Source organism: Rhea pennata, chromosome 1 (assembly GCF_028389875.1).
Source record: "Rhea pennata isolate bPtePen1 chromosome 1, bPtePen1.pri, whole genome shotgun sequence".
Classification (NCBI taxonomy): Eukaryota; Metazoa; Chordata; class Aves; order Rheiformes; family Rheidae; genus Rhea; species Rhea pennata.
In genome coordinates, this window is record NC_084663.1 from 135,833,234 (window position 1) to 135,852,179 (window position 18,946).

Sequence of the window (18,946 nt, forward strand, 5' to 3'; positions counted from 1 at the left end):
GGAGCTTTAATTTATGCTCTTAACCCAGATTTGTAAATCTGAAAATCACTAATGAGTGTAAAACAACCAAGCAGTTTGTGGAGCATAGCCCACAGTCTAGTCCTTATCCCTGGAGATGTCAGGTGAAGTGTCCACCAAAGTGCTTTCACCATCAAGCTGCTGCTATGGTTTTGGAGATATTTCTCCCTTTGTATTTGTACTCCATGTGGATAGAGATGCTCTTGGTATGACAAGAGAACCTACTATTTCTGGTGCCCTCTTAAATTGGGGGTCCTTCTTTGTAGATCTTGAAAACTGGAAATAACCTTTCTTGTGAACATTTGGCACAATGCTGGATGCTAACAATTTCTTGCCATAAGGAGACCTGATTCCGCCATCTCTAACAAATGTGCTTGTTAAAAGAGAGCAATTCTTATCTGCTCAAGCTTCAAGCCATTAAAGTTGTGCACTTTTCAAAAGGTTTCAAAACGTGCTATAGCAAAGGTGATCTAGGAAAGGTGGGAACCGGAACAGAGAGGTGAAATAATTTCAGTAGGGTCTCACAAGGATGCACTGTAATAGATTGAGAGGTTCCTGATGTACAGCCTTCTGGCCTCTTCTCTCAATATTGCCTTCATCTTTCTTGACCCGTCATTTTCAGAGTGACCTCTGAGTTCCTTCTCTTCTAAAACTGAAAACTATCATATCCAATACAAATCAATTAAAATTAAGACAGGAACCCACAACAAACTCTTACTGATACCTGACATCCATTCTTTTTACAGTAGCATTGTTACCCCACATCTGAGGATTTTCTTCCTCAGTTTTCCCCTGATATTTTTAAAAATGCTGTGTGAAACCACCCTAACTATTGGTCTGAGCAGTGTTGTCCCAATTTAAAATGCTGTATGGGCTAGTAATGTCAACTGCATATTTTACTGGCAGTCCAAATCTTACATGACATCTTATATTAGTGGAAAATGAGCTAAAAGCCTTATAAACAAATTCTTCTTCTTCTCTAATTCTGCACATAATTATATGTGCACAGAGTGTTTGGTTACTTTATCATATTTCCACACACAGTTAATAGATTACCTGCATTACTCTTTCCCTCAGTTCATGAGCAGAGGGTGTTATACACATGTTAATGTAAAAATAAGTTTACATATAAGGCCCCTTTCCCTTGTTAACATCCCTCTTTCTCATATTCTTCATAACTGATTTTGTATGTATTAGTTGATAACTTACTTCAAAACCAGAACTTCTAAAAGCAATATAAGAAGTCAGAAGTGTGATTGTATGCATGAAGATATCGAAATTTCCATTATTTTATGCCAAAAAATAATAAAAAACTATAAATGCTTTATAGATTTTACATTACTTTTCTCTTTTTGAAGCACTGTTTTTGGAGAATTTTTCTAGCTCATTGACATCAGTTGTCATATGTGATTTTTGCCTGAGTAAAATGTGGACATCAAAGAAAAAAGATATGCTATCATATTTAGTCAATTGTGTAAATACAAGTTACACACTATCAGCTAGTCAATACAAATATTGAAGCATCTATAAAAGGATCATTTGAAAGATCAGTAAAAATAAGCTCACATGAACACCACAATAGCACCTTTATTTTAAAATTCAAGTCTAAAACATTCTTCTTATTCACCATATATTTTCCATATCTTGTTTTAGAACTTAATTCTTGTGACAAATATTTCTGAAATGAAAATTAAATAAAATGGTTACAAACGGTTACAACCCCAAACTTTCTTTTCACTCCGCAGCATTAAATTCTGCTAATATTATGAGTATCGGCAAGGGATTGGCTGCTCTTTTCCACAGTACTTTGACACAGTTGTCAGTCTACAGTGCTTCCCCACAATTATTTATCTTTCTTTTCCTTTCTTCTTTACCTATCAACTCTGAACCCAGCTGCTGCTTTTAGCAGTGTTTTTAATGGCTCCTTTGAAGCCTCACACTTCTATTATGAAAGCTAAATTGGGAGCCATTTCACACCCTCTATTTCATTTTCACTATAAAAATTGAGTGTTAAATGCAGACAGGCCAGTCAAGAAGCCCTCGTGAAAGAAGTATCCAAACCTTCAGGGCACTAATTTATCGACAGCTGCTCTATGAGATGCCAGTTCACTGCCCCTTCTCCCTCCTGTCTCCCAAACAGCAGGCAGCTCTGGCCTTTTCCATAGCCTTTGGGCAGCTTCCCTAGCTGCTACACCATACTTTCTTCACACTGATAGCGAAAATATTTTTTCACTATCAATACAATGCCCTAAATGAGATTTGATCACCATATGACTTCCTATTATCAAAAGATGCATTTGGCAAAATCTCATGATCAAAACTTCCTGAGAATAAAGCAATCAGCTTGATCAGATTCCAGACTGGAAAACATCATGGAGATTATATTGCAAAAGCATCAACAATGCTTGAAATTCTTCCCCAAAATATCTTGAATTTTCTTACTTTTCTGGAGCAGTGGAGAAAAGCTCATATATCTGTTTACACATGTTTCTGCTCCATTCACATTCCCATAGTAATTTCTGCTGACAACAGTGCTAGGTTTTTATTCCAGGAAGAGTGAGCAGTGGTATAAAGCCTTGTTATCATGGTTGAAGTATTTCTGGTCGGTGAAGGTGGATAGTTATAAGACCTTTATGTTGGCACACTGGGCTAAAAACTTTCCAGAGATGTTTGGAAAAGGGCACTCACATCCTGTGCCCCAAGACATCCTCAACATATAAAGTCTTCTTATTTCTATACTGAGGAGGGAGAGGAGAGGAAAAGGAGAAAGTCAGAGAACTAATCTTTAAACTTGAGGAATTCACCACTTATCTCTGCTGGAGGAAGAAACTAGGGTGCTTTTCATGCTCTCTCCAGCTTTGTCTCCCCTCATCTTTGAAGGCTTTGGAAGGCTGCATGGCTCAATGCTACACACAAGTCACATTAGTGAAAGAGCCTTTGTATTGGTCTAGTAGCAGACATTAGCATTACCAGAGAATTAGTCTTATATATTTAATGCAACATCCTGAAAAAGTCTTCAGTGCTCTTTCTTAAGCAGTATTTTTACTACTTCCTCTCCTGACACTTTTCAAAAGTACTATACTGAATTTTTAAGACACTGGCAAGTGTATTTTTATGGAATAATGAATGTCTTATGATAGATACATGCTGAAAAACGTAATTTCAGAATTAAAAACTTCATTAGAAAAATTCTTTGCATATGCCTGATGTTGCTAAGGGAAGAGAAAGAGTATGGGGCTTCCTCTTCCTTGTATGAACTTGTGCAGGGAAAGGGGATTTCCTTCAGCAGCAAGACTTCAGGAATGACCCATCCTCAGCATACTAGATTCCAGTAAGTGCCTTGGGAGTTGTGTTAGGGAAATGCCAGGACTTATATTGCACTCAGAGGCAGGCAACAGTAACAGGAGAAAATGCCTCTCCACATACTATGTCCTGAATCAGTAGGGTGAGTGCTGTGCCATGGTCAGATACTACTACTTTTTGCCTCAGCAAGAACAGAGGAGCTGTGAAAACAAACAGCTTCATATATACTTTAAATGGCTAATAATTCCCAGGCAACACAATGTTATTTAGCAGGACAGCCTGTAAAAAAAACAAGCCAATGTATTTAGGAAGCGATGTACATGTTAGCATTTATACTTGGCTATTTGCTGGCTGCTCTAGCAAAACCTGTCCAAGAGGACAGGGTCTATTCCTTATGAAGCAAACTTCATCTCAATATAACGACAGGGCAAGCTGTGAGCAGAGCAAATGATTCAGGATCCTTCCACGGGACCCTCACAGATTTACTCACTAAGGGTGACCCAATCTCTGCCCAGCAGCAAGGCCATGGGAAAGGCAATTCACTACTCAGACGTCCTCTCCAGTAAGCCCAGGGCTCCTCTGACCCTGCACCTGGCCTGACTTCAGGCAGCTGTCATAAATTTCTTCAACTCCTCTCATGCTTTTCACTACCATTGGCCTTGGTTGCTAAATACAGACCCAGCACTGCCTCTAAATGCATTTTTACATCCATATTTAGATTCAAAGTCTAAAAGAAAATAACAAATTCACTGTTCTACATTTTGGCAGGCAATATGCAATGAAATTTAAAATGCTGAGAGGGTTATGTTTTGGCTAGACTTGCATTTCCTTTTTCAGATTTATTATTTCACTCTCTGTCTCTTAGTCCACTAAAATCTTGATCTCAGATGGAGAGAACATACTGGTAGACATTACTTTAGATCCGTGTATTTGGTTACTTCTAGAGGATGTGAAATGTATAACTGCTTTCAGAAACTGGCTCCATGATAGCATATGTATGAGAGTATTGGGAGGCCTGTCCTGTGCCTTCCATTTTCTGCAAAACCGTACGGAAAGGGCAGTGGTCTTCCTAGTAAACAATGGGCACTGCTTTCTTTCCAGTCAAAGAGTCTTCATATTTTGAACCTTTAATGTAAATTTAACAGGGAGGTGCCAATCCAATCCAGAATAAGGAATAAAAGGGGCAGAGTGAAGTCAAGATGTAAATGGGTTTTCTTCATTTGTTATTTTTAATAATTAAATGGATGCATTATTACCCCTGCGTAATAGATTACAGGAAAACCAGGGTGATTCTCTTCATTTGTTTGTTCCATAGAATAATTATTTGGGTTTTTTTATGTATATATTTACGGTTAATGCTTGGAGCCATCTGTATCTAGTTAAAATAGTCCAGCAACCACATCATCCAAATACATTCAGATGTTAAGATGTGCATAACTGTATAAATAACGATGTCAAGCTGTCAGAGAAGAAATCTTAACCTCTATAATCATAATATTGCCCTTCCTCAGTGTTCTGATTTTTATTTTGCCTCTATGTTGTTATTAAATTCATATAAACTTGGATGATATTTCAATTTGATGAAAACCTGAATTATAAATGAATCTATGCAGCTAGAAAGAAATCATCTCATGTAAGTGTCATTTTTGAGGTATTGAAATAAGAGAATTCAAACCCCCTCTCAAATGAGATGAAATTACCAAAAGATATATTCAGTAGTATGTGGAATACATACCAATGTGAAATCACTAACCTGTGACTCAGGCTCCATACCATACTGTTATTTAAACTTGCTGCTTCCTCCTTGGATCCTACATAATTGTTTTCAGGTCCTCCTGTGGAAAGAAAGCCCTACACACATTCTCACTACTTGTTAGTGGAGCAATTTATTAACTTAAACTAGCTTTTTGATTCAAAATGAGAATTTACCAGACTCTTTTCCACTAATCACTGATCGTTTTCTCCCATGTTACCATGTATAACTGTGGAACAGAGCAACTTTGCTGTCTTCTGTGCTTTAGAGATGATTGCCACCATCACTGATTTCTCCATAAATTTGGTTATCCAAGGATCCACATGTCTGGATCTGGACTGCACAACCAGGGCAGATGTCTTGTGTGACTGCTGTTGTTTGTGAGAGATGCATAGCGGCATCCCAGACTAATGTCTTCCATGGCCAGCAGCTCTATGGTCACAGGAGATCACACTAGGTCTGGCTCAAATACAGCCCCATGGCTACCTTCCGACTGCACAGACATAAGACCATCAGCCCAAACATCTTTTTGTTCCTGGGTCACTGTGGCACAGCAGCCTTTGTGTTTTCTCTGTAACCCTTGGTCCTCTCACTCATGGAGACACTGTGATCATGACGATGCAAGAAGGTCACAACAATCTGTCTTCGTAAAGGGAAAAAGCACTATAGGGCTTCTCTATCACTTCTGACTGCCACCAGGGAGCTCATTATAGTATCAAATAGAAGACACTTAGACACCACACTTCACTACTCCATCAGTCTTCAGCACCACTTTTCCACAAGTATACATGAAGGTAAATAACAAAGCCATTAGGTTGCTTCTCCGCGAGACAATTTGCTGCTTTCCTGCTGCATCCTGCTACTGCGGAGGCAAATCCACTAGCAGATGGAGGGAAAGCAGTCCCTAATGTATATGAGGCTGCAACAAGAAGTCTGTCCTGAAAATAAAAGGCTTTCTTCAAGGCTGCCTTACAGCTGTACCGCTTGGTGTTCTCTTACTACCTGTGTTCAGTTCAGCAATCAGAGCAAGTCTCAGCAAAGAAATGGTTGGGCTTTTTACATTTTTAACGCTTCCACCATATTATAATATTTAATACTTCTAAAAGAGGCATAAGGTGCTATTCCTCAAGGCATAAGCCATCCTCCATGGGTCATTAAATAAATATGTAATGTAAGGTTATACCCACTGTCTTTGAAACTTTCAATAGTGGCCCATTACTGGAGGGCTGAATGTGAAAGGAACCCTGTGAAATGGAGTTAGAATGGATGGACTATTGCTTTATGCCAATTTGACAAATTTGACAGTTTATCCATTCCCCATACTTCGTCTCCCTGTTCCTGTTTGGAAAATGAGTTTATCTGGGGAGGAAAAAAAAAAAAAGTAAAATATCCAACAATTGTACAAAAGGAAAGCCTTACTTAGTATTTGTAAAGAGAATTAATGCCTTATATAACGGGTGGACACATTCCTTTTTTTTCCAGGGAGTCACTGACAAAGATTTTCTTTTTTATTTACCTTCTGTAATGAGTTTTTATTTCTTTTAAGAATGACTACAGATGTTAAAATATACATTACAGCTTGAGAAATAATAACTATTCCAAGATTTTAGAAAAGGTTGAACAAACATTTTTGGTCATCTCAGAGTCTCAGTGAACACACAAACTCTGCAGCTTAACTCAGCCTCTCAAGGCCATGCTCTCTTCTGAGAAGGGCTGGAGACTCTCCCCCAAGCCTCTAGAGGAGATCTCTGGATTGTAATTAGCACAGCAGAGTGGGAATAGCTGTTACAGTTGAAAAAGGCATCACAGATGGCCCCTTTGCCTGTTGTGAATTTACCAAAGCAAAGGAAAATAGTCTACAGCAATGTTGCACCAGTTGAGCATCAATATAAAGTAAGACCCCAGACTGTTCTCGTTGCACAAGATTCTCCGTTTTAAAGCCAAATCAAAAAAAATGCAGAATGCATTCCCTAGGGGACATCAAGTTCACAGTCTTGATGGCCAGGCTCCCAGTGACAAGATAAGTATATTTCTATCATTCGTTTGATAGTTCTTCACTCTTCCCCTGACCCCAAACTTGCTTATGCTCAACCTCTCTCTCTTTTTTTTTTGCATATTTGCTTCCAAATTACAATGTTATTACCATCAAACTTACTATTAAATATGTTTTTCACTGAAGAATCAAAATGAAACTAGTGTCTATGTTTAATATCTTTCTTGAAAAATACTACATTTGTGACACCTGTCCTTTGTCTGTCAAAGTATCACACATGCATTTTTTTGATGTTGTCTCATACCTACTGGTTTACAGTGCCCCTTCCACAGTAACCAAGAAGCAAATTGAATTTGCATTTCTTTGTTTTCCTGTGCGACAGATAAGAAAGAAACTGCAGTATGTGACTGCCATGTTTAGGTAAAGCAGAGTCTACATACACAAAATAGCACTATTCTGGGTATATTCAGACAGAAAGAAACAGCTATTCCACTGACTGACCACTGAGCAGTCCCACCAAATTAGCCTTGAAAATGACTGCAAGATGAGACCAGCACATAGTGTACATGCACTCCTATAATAAACCGGAATAATATACTGGAATATACTGCTGCTCAGTATGCAGCATCAAAAATAATGTCTATCTTATGAAAAAAACAGTGATCTCCTTCTTTTTGCAATGGCTCTGCAAAGGAAAAGGACAGTCCTGAAGATTCATACCACATTTGCATCCTCATTTTAAAGGTGCAACAATGCCCATTATGCCAGGTAATCTTGAAAACCATATTGGTGAAGAGATGACACATGTAAGGTTGTGTGGTATCTGTGCCTGGAGGTTTCTGTAGTATATCTGAGGCACAGAAACTTAGGTAACAATGGATATGACATTGTATGACGGCCTTTTTGGTGAAAAAGTTATAAAATACACGGAAACTTCCCAAAAATTGTCTGTTTGAGACATAGGATCTATTTTTCCTGTGTGTGGTGCAGCAGTGTTTTCAGGAGGAAGCACTGGGAACTTGCACTGTAGCTCTTTCACAAGTGTGGGAAGGATGGATTGGCAATTGAAAGTGGAATGAGGATACTATGCATGTGTTAGCCAGGCTAATACACTGCCCGGCCTTTGACAGGATGGCTAGACTTCCATGGATTTAGGGCTATGTGACCAATACAAAAATCATTCCTTCTGGAAGGTAAAATTCAAACAAAAATCACTAATTCAAAAGCAGGTACTAATGCAAAAGAATTTGACAGTTATACGTTTCTTCTGATGTCTGCATTCAGTTTCCCGGCAACATCCATAATATTGACAGCAGCTGTGAATCTCAGCCCAAAAGAAGGCCAGCCATCATAGCCAAAGCCAGTTCAGCCCTGCTCTTTTCTTTCTCTGTTCTTGGCCTCGGTCATTCTTCTACTTGGATGTTTTTTTCCCACAGATTTTTTCTGGGTACCTCCTTTATTTTCCTCTCAGCTGAGGAACCACCAATCTCAGTCGGGATCCCTGTTTCTGGATCCTTGGTCTCCTTTTCTTCTACCCCTTCTTGACAATGCTGCAATTCCCTCTCCCCATCCTATTCACTAGCTCATCCTCTGAAGAGAAAGTATTTTCACTTTCACTTAAAACACCCCATTTTTCTCTCTGATGCTTTAATGGGCCTTTCTACTTCTCAAAACAGATGACACAATACCGTGCTACCACTACAAGCACGTGTCTATGTCAAGCGTGAAGAAACACGACCTCCACCAGAGGCCCTGACCCACTTGACACTTGTCCCTGCTACAAACCTACTACTGTTAAAATGTTGGAAGTGGGATATTAGCCTCCTTCCTTTCTCATAGGCCTTGATGGAAGTTCTCAAGAGAAACATTAAATATAGACCTAATGCAAACCCACTGAAAATAATGAGACTCATTTAAGAGCAGGTCTACAAAGCTTTTAGGTTGTCTGAAGATTGTTTTACATCTGAAGGAACAAGAATGAGAAAAGATGATACTTTGGTTCCAATGCACTCTGAATATTTTTGCACCTCTCAGACAGAAGGTCAACGTCAGTCACAATTCTGAGTCTCTTGAAAAGAGAATTTAATGTTTTTTTCATATAATATCCTAATAGCAGAAATGCAGCACATTGTCAGGGCAAAAATATATAGAGAGAGAAACTGCCATTTCCAGATCTTCCTTTGCCTGCAGAAAGACTATGCCAGGTCATTGATGTTTAGATTCTTAAGTGTGGTGAAATAGGAAAAATAATATATTTATGTAAAGGTAAATGCAAGCACAGAATGCCTAGGGAAAGAGGGGGTGGAGATTTCTGTGCTGGAATATTGTCTTAATTCAGTCTCCATAGATCAAAATCCAGTGCCTTTACTGTTGGGCCAATTTTCCATTAAGTATTGAGAAAAAAACGCATGTTCTCACTCTCCACATTTTAATCTCAGAGATGGCCACACTGAGTCAGACTAATGATCCTTCCAGTCCAGAACTCCGTATTTCTCAACAGTAGAGTCTTGAGTCAGTGAATAAAAATTGCTCTTTTTGGCCTCAGAAACCTGGACCTATGTGAATTTGAGAGGTGAAGCAATTTCATTTCTTAGTTTATGTGCTCCTTCATTTCCTGTTGGAAAAGAAGGAAATGGTTTATACTGTCATGCAGAAGTCTACATTTTTTCATGAGAGAAGAAAGTACTTTACGCAGCACTGCAAGAGGCAGGCCTTCCCTTGCTGACTCATACTGAGCTCACGAAGAACAAATAAATGTCAGTAAGGAAAGCCAGATTGCTAATCTGCTCCTCCTCCTTAAGGAGCTTTCAGTCTTCAATGAGTTCGTTCCTCTATCAGAAACTTTAGCACTAATTTTCTTAGTTTCAAAACTTTCTGAGGGCTTTTCTCTTTGACAGCCAACAAACATTGCAAGGGAACATTCTCTTTCCCAGCTTGTCATTTTTACAGTATAAATTACAAATCACTCTGAAGTGTAATGCCTTCACATATATTTTGTTGGCACAGCAGGCAGCAATAGCTAAAACATCTGTGAAACCAGCTTGTTTGGCACAGAGAGTTTCCTGATGGATGTTACAATAGGCACTTTTGGTTTTAAAACATTCCCAGCAAAACAACTCAGTCATTCTTAGTGATGATCCTGGGTGCCCCTTCTGTGCAAATCATAGAATCATAGAATCAGTAAGGTTCGAAGGGACCTCTGGAGATCATCTAGTCCAACCTCCCTGCTCAGCAGGGTCACCTAGAGCATGGTAGACAGGGTTGCATCCAGGCGGGGCCTTGAAGATCTCCAGAGAAGGAGACTCCACAAACTCTCTGGGCAACCTGGTCCAGCGCTCCATCACTCTCACAGTGAAGAAATTTCCCCTTACGTTCAGGTGGAACTTCCTGTGCTTCAGTTTCTGCCCATTGCCTCTTGTCCTGTCACACGGAACAACTGAAAAGAGTTTGTCCCTGTCCCCTTGACATCCTCCCTTCAGGTACTTATACACATTGATCAGATCCCCCCTCAGTCTTCTCTTCCCCAGGCTGAAGAGGCCCAGCTCTCGCAGCCGTTCCTCATAGGGCAGATGCTCCAGCCCTCTGATCATCTTTGTGGCCCTATGCTGGACTCTCTCCAGTAGCTCCATGTCTCTCTTGTCCTGGGGAGCCCAGGATTGGACACAGTGCTTGAGATGAGGCCTCACCAGGGCTGAGTAAAGGGGCAGGATCACCTCCCTCGACCTGCTGGCCACACTCTTCCTAATGCACCCCAGGATACCATCGGCCTTCTTGGCCACAAGGGCACATTGCTGGCTCATGGTCAACTTGTCATCCACCAGCACTCCCAGGTCCTTCTCTGCAGAGCTGCTCTCCTAAAGGTCAGCCCTCAGCCTGTACTGGTGCCTAGGGTTATTTTGCTCTAGGTGCAGGACTCTGCACTTGCCCTTGTTGAACCTCATGAGGTTCCTCTCTGCCCAGCTCTCCAGCCTGTCCAGGTCTCTCCCATCTGTCTAATTCAGATCAGTCAGATTAAATAATTTTATTAGCTGTCATGCCTTCATGGTCTTCCCAGTTCTTCAAACATATCAGAGCCAGTGGTCACTGCATTGGGCAATAAGAGACCAGATGCTTCTTCAATCAGATCAGGAATTTCAGCTACACACTGAAGAAAAATCAGCTCTGTACTGTCAATATGATCACAAGTATTATTAATTATGCATAATGCTTATTTACAACCAAGAAATCTATGATTTGTGCTGGCAGACCACTAGACATCTTATTACTACTGGAACTGTGAGTACAGTTCCTACCATTTTCCAGCTTGTGGGAAAAGGGGATCAGGAGCAGTAAAACTGAGAGGTTGTGCTTCATTACTTGAAAAGTTCACCACATGCAAAAATCTTTTCTGTAATAAATGGCTATTTTATGCAATACAATATTATTTTTAAATTTTATGCAACACTGCAAGATGCACAATTGATAGAGCTCAGTCCTGTCATCTTTAAAATTATTTATTAAGAATAAAGTCTTTTTGTGGCTTTTACTATAGAATTAGATTGCAAAACAGATCTAATAGCACAGTTCAGATTCACTGCAGCACGGATGTGTGTAAATTGCTGCTGTTCAACATAGCTGCAGGGTCAGCCGTCATGGGGCAGTGACCTGGACCCCTTCCCTCCTTTCAACAAGCAGCAGTTTGCCAAAGGCAGATTAAATCACTCACTTGTAACATTACTTTTAACGTGATAAGTTTTGATCATCCTCAGTATTTGAAGACCATCATAACTAGTACTTACAATAAAATTTACACAAATTTTATCTATCAAAAAAGAAAGAAAGATTAGACAGTTTAAAAGTCCTTTATATTCAATAAACAATATTATTTTTAATTTGTTTTCTGCCACTCTAAAAAGCTTGGAATACCACATTTATCCAAGCTAGTACCTTCAGGTTTAAATCCTAAAAAAATATTGATTTACACCAATCAATCTTTTTCTCTAACTCAATAATATTTTGGCTCCATTATCCTCTAGTATTATTCAAAATAGTGTATTGGAAATGGTCTGCCAGTTTCTCCCACAACTTCTGCCAAAGTTTTCTAGGAGATTTTAGGTAAGTTCTGTGTGGAAACCCTATCATAGATAGCAGGCAATATACTCCTGGTCTTGAAAAAGCTGTACAACATGGAGAGAGGTAGATAGAGAGCATTCAACCCATTTTCATGGGCAGACCTTTATACATTTCTTAGCAGAAGAATAGACCCATTTAGAAATCTGGTAATAAATTTTAACTAGGAAATCTTTTATTTTACAATTGAAAACTCCCATTCATATCAGTGACTGGACTTAAATAGCTTCAGTATAGTCGTAGTCAGACATGATAGTTACCCTTATTTTATTTTTAAACAAGATCAGGTAAGAGGTTCCTGCTTGAATCCAATTTCCATTATTTTCAGTTTTTGTATGACTTCTTTTTCTTCATCTAAAATATTGCAACTGAAGTTGTAATCTTCTGCAAGCAGGTTTTATATCTTGCAGTCTCTTTGCTAATTCCAGGGAAATACTAACAATTTTATCACTATGATAATGAATATTCTCCTATTTCTCCTTATATATCTCTTGAGTATCAATTCATTTCTCAGCCTAAAAAATGTCCAATGTTACAAATTTATCAAAGCTATTTTTATTTCTGTAACAAAGCCATATTGAAGCATGCTTGCACTTCCAGACTGAAATTCAGTTATAAGAATTGTAAGAAAATTAGTGAGCTGCAATCTCTCTGGTTAAGCCAGGCTGTATTTTCAGAGACATGTAAGCAGAGCAACCCGCTGGCTTTTTCAAATAGATTGGTTTGTATTTACTAATGTGGTTGAAACCTCTTACACATATTTTTCTTTGATGGTCACCAGATTTGCCTGGAAGGGAATTCACATATTTACTTACATATCATTACATAGAGATGAATTATCGGTGACTTCGCTAGTCAAGACATTATTTTCACAGCATGAGCCAATTTCCAAAATGGCTACATTTTTTTCCCCCTGCTACTGCTTTCTAGAGGGCATTTCATTTACTCCCAGAGGACAGCTAGGCTACTTTATGTTTGCACATATCAAACTTTAGAAGACTTTTCACTAGTGTGCCCCATTTGTGCAACTCTGACTGCATCTGCTTCAGTCCTGGAGGCCTTCAAACACGTGGAACATACCGCTGCACGTTCGTGGCAGTGCCAAAACAAGTAAATCTTCTATTCAATGTCTTTCAAATGAAAATTTCAAACATTCAAGTACAATGGTACTCGAAGCAGTATCTGTAGAGGCAAAAAAGAAAGCACATCTCTGTCCCATTGTGCTTAGCTGGTCTTGAACATCCTGACTGAATACCAAATCACTCGAAGACTTTGATGTAGACCTACTTGCATCTTCCCCATAAAGTCACCACACCAAGACCAGTAAAAGGACTTTCCATCTCCAGTGTTTTATATGATACGAACAGAACAGAACAATTCATTCCTTATGCTCCTCAGGAGTCTCCGGTCTCTGGCTCCTGTTTCTGAATCTATGCCTGCTCCATTTCATAATCCCTGAAAGCCTCCCCTGTGGCACCTACACCTCTGCTCTTGGGGAAGTCGCTGTCTCTCCAGAGGATACCACCTGCTCTTGCTCACAGCAATTAAGACCAGGCAAACAAGCAGCCTGGTCTACCTCTTGGCTACCTGCCCAACCTGTCTCCCTCCCCCTTGTTTTTTTAAACAAAATCAAGTATACAAAATGAAATGAAAATAAAACAGTAAAACAATGATTACAATCCACTACAAATATTTTAAGTTTCTTTAATTAAGTGTTCAATAACCTTTACCCAAGAGCTACACAAATACAAAAGAGACATGGAGCTATTGGAGAGAGTCCAGCATAGGGCCACAAAGATGATCAGAGGGCTGGAGCACCTGCCCTATGAGGAACGGCTGCGAGAGCTGGGCCTCTTCAGCCTGGGGAAGAGAAGCCTGAGGGGGGATCTGATCAATGGGTACAAGTACCTGAAGGGAGGGTGTCAAGGGGATGCGGACAAACTCTTTTCAATTGTCCCGTGTGACAGGACAAGAGGCAATGGGCAGAAACTGAAGCACAGGAAATTCCGCCTGGCCGTGAGGGGGAATTTCTTCCCTGTGAGTGACAGAGCTCTGGACCAGGTTGCCCAGAGAGTTTGTGGAGTCTCCTTCTCTGGAGATCTTCAAGGCCCGCCTGGATGCAATCCTGTCTACCACGCTCTAGGTGACCCTGCTGAGTGGGAAGGTTGGCCTAGATGATCTCCAGAGGTCCCTTCGAACCTTACTGACTGTTTGATTTTATGATTCTAACTGATGTTTAACCTGCATAAGGCTTCCTGAGAGCATGTTGGGTTTCCCAGCCTCAGCACCTCAGAAGTTCTTGCAAGATGACTCAAGTGTTTTAGAGGTTAAATAGACAATTCCCTTTCCTGATAATTCTTTCAGTTTATATGTAAGTAACACCAGACTCTTCTCTTGGAGAAGGGTGATTCATTTCAAATTTGTAGTGAAAGCTGGCTAGTTTCAAACTTTTGAAAATAAAGAATTTATAACTCCATCTTGACTACAGATTGTAAAGGGACTCAGCCCAGACAAAACTTCTCTGAATATGTTCTGGCCTCCTCTTCTCCTGAGGGCCTGGGAGACATCTGTTTGGATCTTTTGTTATTACTATTTTTGACAGTTGAAGAAAATATGTAAGATCCTTTCAACTCCTTCATCACTTTTGTTCATAAATTATTAGTACTAAATGAAAAACTTCTTTTTTTCATATCACAGTTTAAATCTACGTTTCACTCTTCTGGTTCCAAGTCATGGATCAAAGCACACAAGACTAACCGTCAATTGGAGCAGTGCTGGTACAATTAGAAGCAGGTCTATTGGACTAACAGTTGACTTCTATTTGACATAAGATAGTAAATACAAGCATCTTTCATTTAAGATAATATATAATTTCACTTATTATTAGTGTTTCCTTAGAGGAAGAAGAGCTCACAGTACTGTCACATCTGGGTGTCTTGACATCCCCTCTCCCCCTTTCAAAGCATGTTGAGCAAGGCAAGGAAAGAAAGCGTTCATTCCTCCAGATAGTTAACTATGGCATGTCCTCAGGTAAGAGAAGCACTGTGGACTTATTTCAAATGTATGTCCTAGAGTGTCTAGTATTATACATTGAGTTATCATTTTTTCCTCTTTTAAGAATAATCTGCACATTTCTCCCATTCATAAACAATAAAGTAATAAAAAACTAATAAAAAAGATGAGAATGCTTTACTAAAAAGAGACTGAAACCCTGTTCAGTTAAAGCATGACTCAAATCTAGAAAACTCTACTGAGGAAACATTCTTTGGTAAGCAGAGGTACTGCTCCCTGAATTTCATCAGTGGAAACACTTTAAAAGAAACTGCAGAAATTGATTGCCTTCTGTTAGGGTAGGTTTTAACCTAGCCATGAGGTATTAATCCAAGAGATAATAACATTTACTCCAACTAGGAAATGACTGTGCTTTTTTTTTCCTATGTTCCTTGTAAGTTCAGATCTACTTAAAAAGAGGAGTTGAGAGGACCTTTGGGCACCCACTTGTGTGGAAGAGAAAGCTGGCCGCTGTGCAGACACAGGAAACGAAGTCAGGTATACTGAGTCACCAATACAAGTAAGACCATGTGGGCTGATACTCTTCAATCATTACTTTTGTCTCCAGCTTTGTCTCTGAAAAATTCAAAATGCTGTCAACCTGCAACATTCCCCAGAGCGACAAGGAGCTGAAGAACGAGCTGAGGATGGGTTTGCTGAGGAATAGCACACAGTCAACCAGGAGCAGCCAAACTAGAAGGCCTGTCTCCACTTCAGACATGTTTTTTTTTGACACTCACAGGTCTGCTGACCCAACACATCATACTATTAGTAAAGGCGACCACACTAGAAATCTTTTGTGTTTCTTCTGTGCTGATGGGTCAGTATATGAATGTTCACAACCTGGATATTGAGATTTGTAAATCAGACTTTGGAAACTAACGTGAGGGTGATCAAGCCTGGCTGGCAGAAAAAAATCCTGTTCTTGCTCACAGATGGGCTTGCTGCCATCCCCTTCTTCACCTTCTTTGGAAGAGTTTTGATTACACCACCTTCTAAGTCCACATTTATACTGCTAAATTATATGCAGCTCAGAAAATAGAAGTTGCAAGGTAAATTTCCCCAATACTGTGAATCTAAATCATAACTTTAAAGATCTTGCATGCTATCAGAACTGTTAGCAGACTGCTAATTCAAGCCAACGAGAGCATGAAGATAATGTAAAATTTTATCTTTAAAAGTGTTTTTTATTTGTATGTAGTCCAATTAAAACTGACAGTAGTGAATCTTGAAAAAGATTGTTCTTCTTTTAGAGAAGAGCTTACAGGATCCTAAGCATTCAGTCTGTTCTAGGGCCTGTGCAGCTGGAATCCTTGCTTTGTCTGCGTTAAACTCTCCTGTTGGTTTTTCTTTAATCCCACTTACTTATCAAAATTCATTTGAGAAGGTTAATTTTTTGCAGCAAATTTGGTAACGTGTATTACTGTGTTAAAACCACTCCTTTTTTTTGCAACTGTAAGAGTTTCCAAAACCATAATGCTTTAAGCAACTGATTTTATTAGTTCTCTGTAGCAGTCATCCATATTAAATCCTGTGTTAAAAGAATTTATGCATTTGCTTGGCAAAAATTCTAGAGTTCCTGTGCAAAGTTGATGCAAAAACTTCTTAAGTTGTTGCTGAAGAACTGAACTCCAGCTCTGTTTTGATTTGTGAGTAGATCAAAACAAAGTAAATCTGCCTAGTCCAAAAGCTGGAAAAATGTTTTGATACATAAGTTTGTTCCCCACCCCCAAGCAAATCACTATATAGCTGCAGTGGCTAACGTGATCATTTTGGGCATTAGTTTTCCATGTTGAATGAGAATAGGACCAACCAATTTTACAGGGTCATGGGAATGTATTGTCAACGTTGGCTGGAAATAAGTTACCCAATATCTACTCCAGGTCCAATAGGCATCAACACAAGCAATAGAAGGAAGGGTCATGTCAATCACAGTGTCTTCTAGAACAGCAAGACCTGAGATTACTTATATACCACAACACATTTTTTCAGGATTGTATTTAAAAATACACTTTTATCATATAATGAAATAGACTAGGATTTGTGAAAACTGTTTTTCTAAGTTTTCCCACCAAATTGCAGACAAGACTGAGAATCCGTGTTTATCTATCCTCTTTGCAGAACAAAGCCCATATAACTGCGAACTTTTCAAGAAAACAAATGCCACTTTCCTATAAAGGCAATACAAAATCTTTTGGTGAGTCATTACCATCAGCTGCAAGTTTACATTTAGAAAAAAAATAAGAAAAAATATGTGTGTAAATGTTACACATTTGTACATGGAAATTTACTTCAGGGAATGGGGATTATAAACATTCACAGATGCCAGCAGGTTAAGTATCAATCTGTAAGTGCTAGTTGTAGCAGATTAATGAAGCATCTGTGATGTTTGCAGAAATTTGCTTTTCCCTTCAGTAATTTATCAATTGTAGCATGCTAGAAAATAAAAGCTTAACAAATTCTGTTTATGCTTCCTTTTCACACTGCTGTTGTCACCTATATTTAGTTAAATGATGTTCCTCATTTCTGACATTTTCCCTGGGGCTTGAAGAACAGGTGTTCAGATATAGTTCTAAGCCGTCAAAAATGAAACTGGCAATGATTTCAACAGATATGGGACTGAGGAAATATAAGTTGTGATTTTGAAAAATTAAACATTACACAGGATTCATTAGCTTGCATCATCATTACCCAAAGGACATCTTAATTCAGATTTCATCATAAAAAGCAAAAAGGGATGGTGGTCATGGCTGTCTCATGACACTGGAGAGCTGGATTTAAGTTCTTGTGTCTGAGGCATTTCTTTCCAAATTTAGGGAAAACACTTAGGATCTAAATCAAAACTATCAAAACTGTTTTTCTTCCTTCTCCTGGGCTCAAAACTAGACCTCTGTTGCTGGAAAGACACCACTTGCATAGCCTATGGCGAGAAGAACACATCGTATTGTTATGACTCTCCAACTTGTGCTCCTGACTCTACAAAATTCATACATGGGCTGAACCTTTATTAATTTCTCATTAAGAAGCAATGCTAATAAATTGTGAGGCTATTTCATGGCACATACATGTGTGCTGGAGTAACATGGTAGATGTAAACTGTTATTTATGTTGAGTCTCTAACAGAAAAAGCATATTGAAGCAAGTTCTATCAGGCCAAGTCTTTTGATTCTTAGTAAAATCTGCTTGTATAGACACATATATTTATTACAGGAGCAAGGTCAGATCAAGACTAAGGAAAAAAGTAGCATCATGACTTAATCTGTTTTTGAAAAATATTTCAAGGAGATCATTGTTTCTTGCTGGTTGAATCAAGCTTTCGCATAGCTCATGGCTAATCAAGATGAACGAAACACATGATTTACAGTCTTTCTAACAAAATATTTTTAACAACAGGCAAAACCTCTGAAAAAATATTTTGCAAGAAAACCCCAAGTTATTGCAAATTAATGAATACATTCTACTGCTCACTAAAAAAGAGATAAATACACAGACATTATAATTTTTTCATTTTTCATAAATTTCAGCCAACTCCAATAGAGTGCTAATCCAGAACAGCTGAAATAAGGTAATTAAAATAGGACTGAACAATATTACTAAAAATCAGGGGATACTGAATTGCCAGAAGGCAAAACTTAACTGTCCTTTGAGTGGTTTACTGCTGCACTTTGGAGTGTGTTAAGGACTAAAATGACTGGCAACCCTAAAGGGCTTTCTGTTTG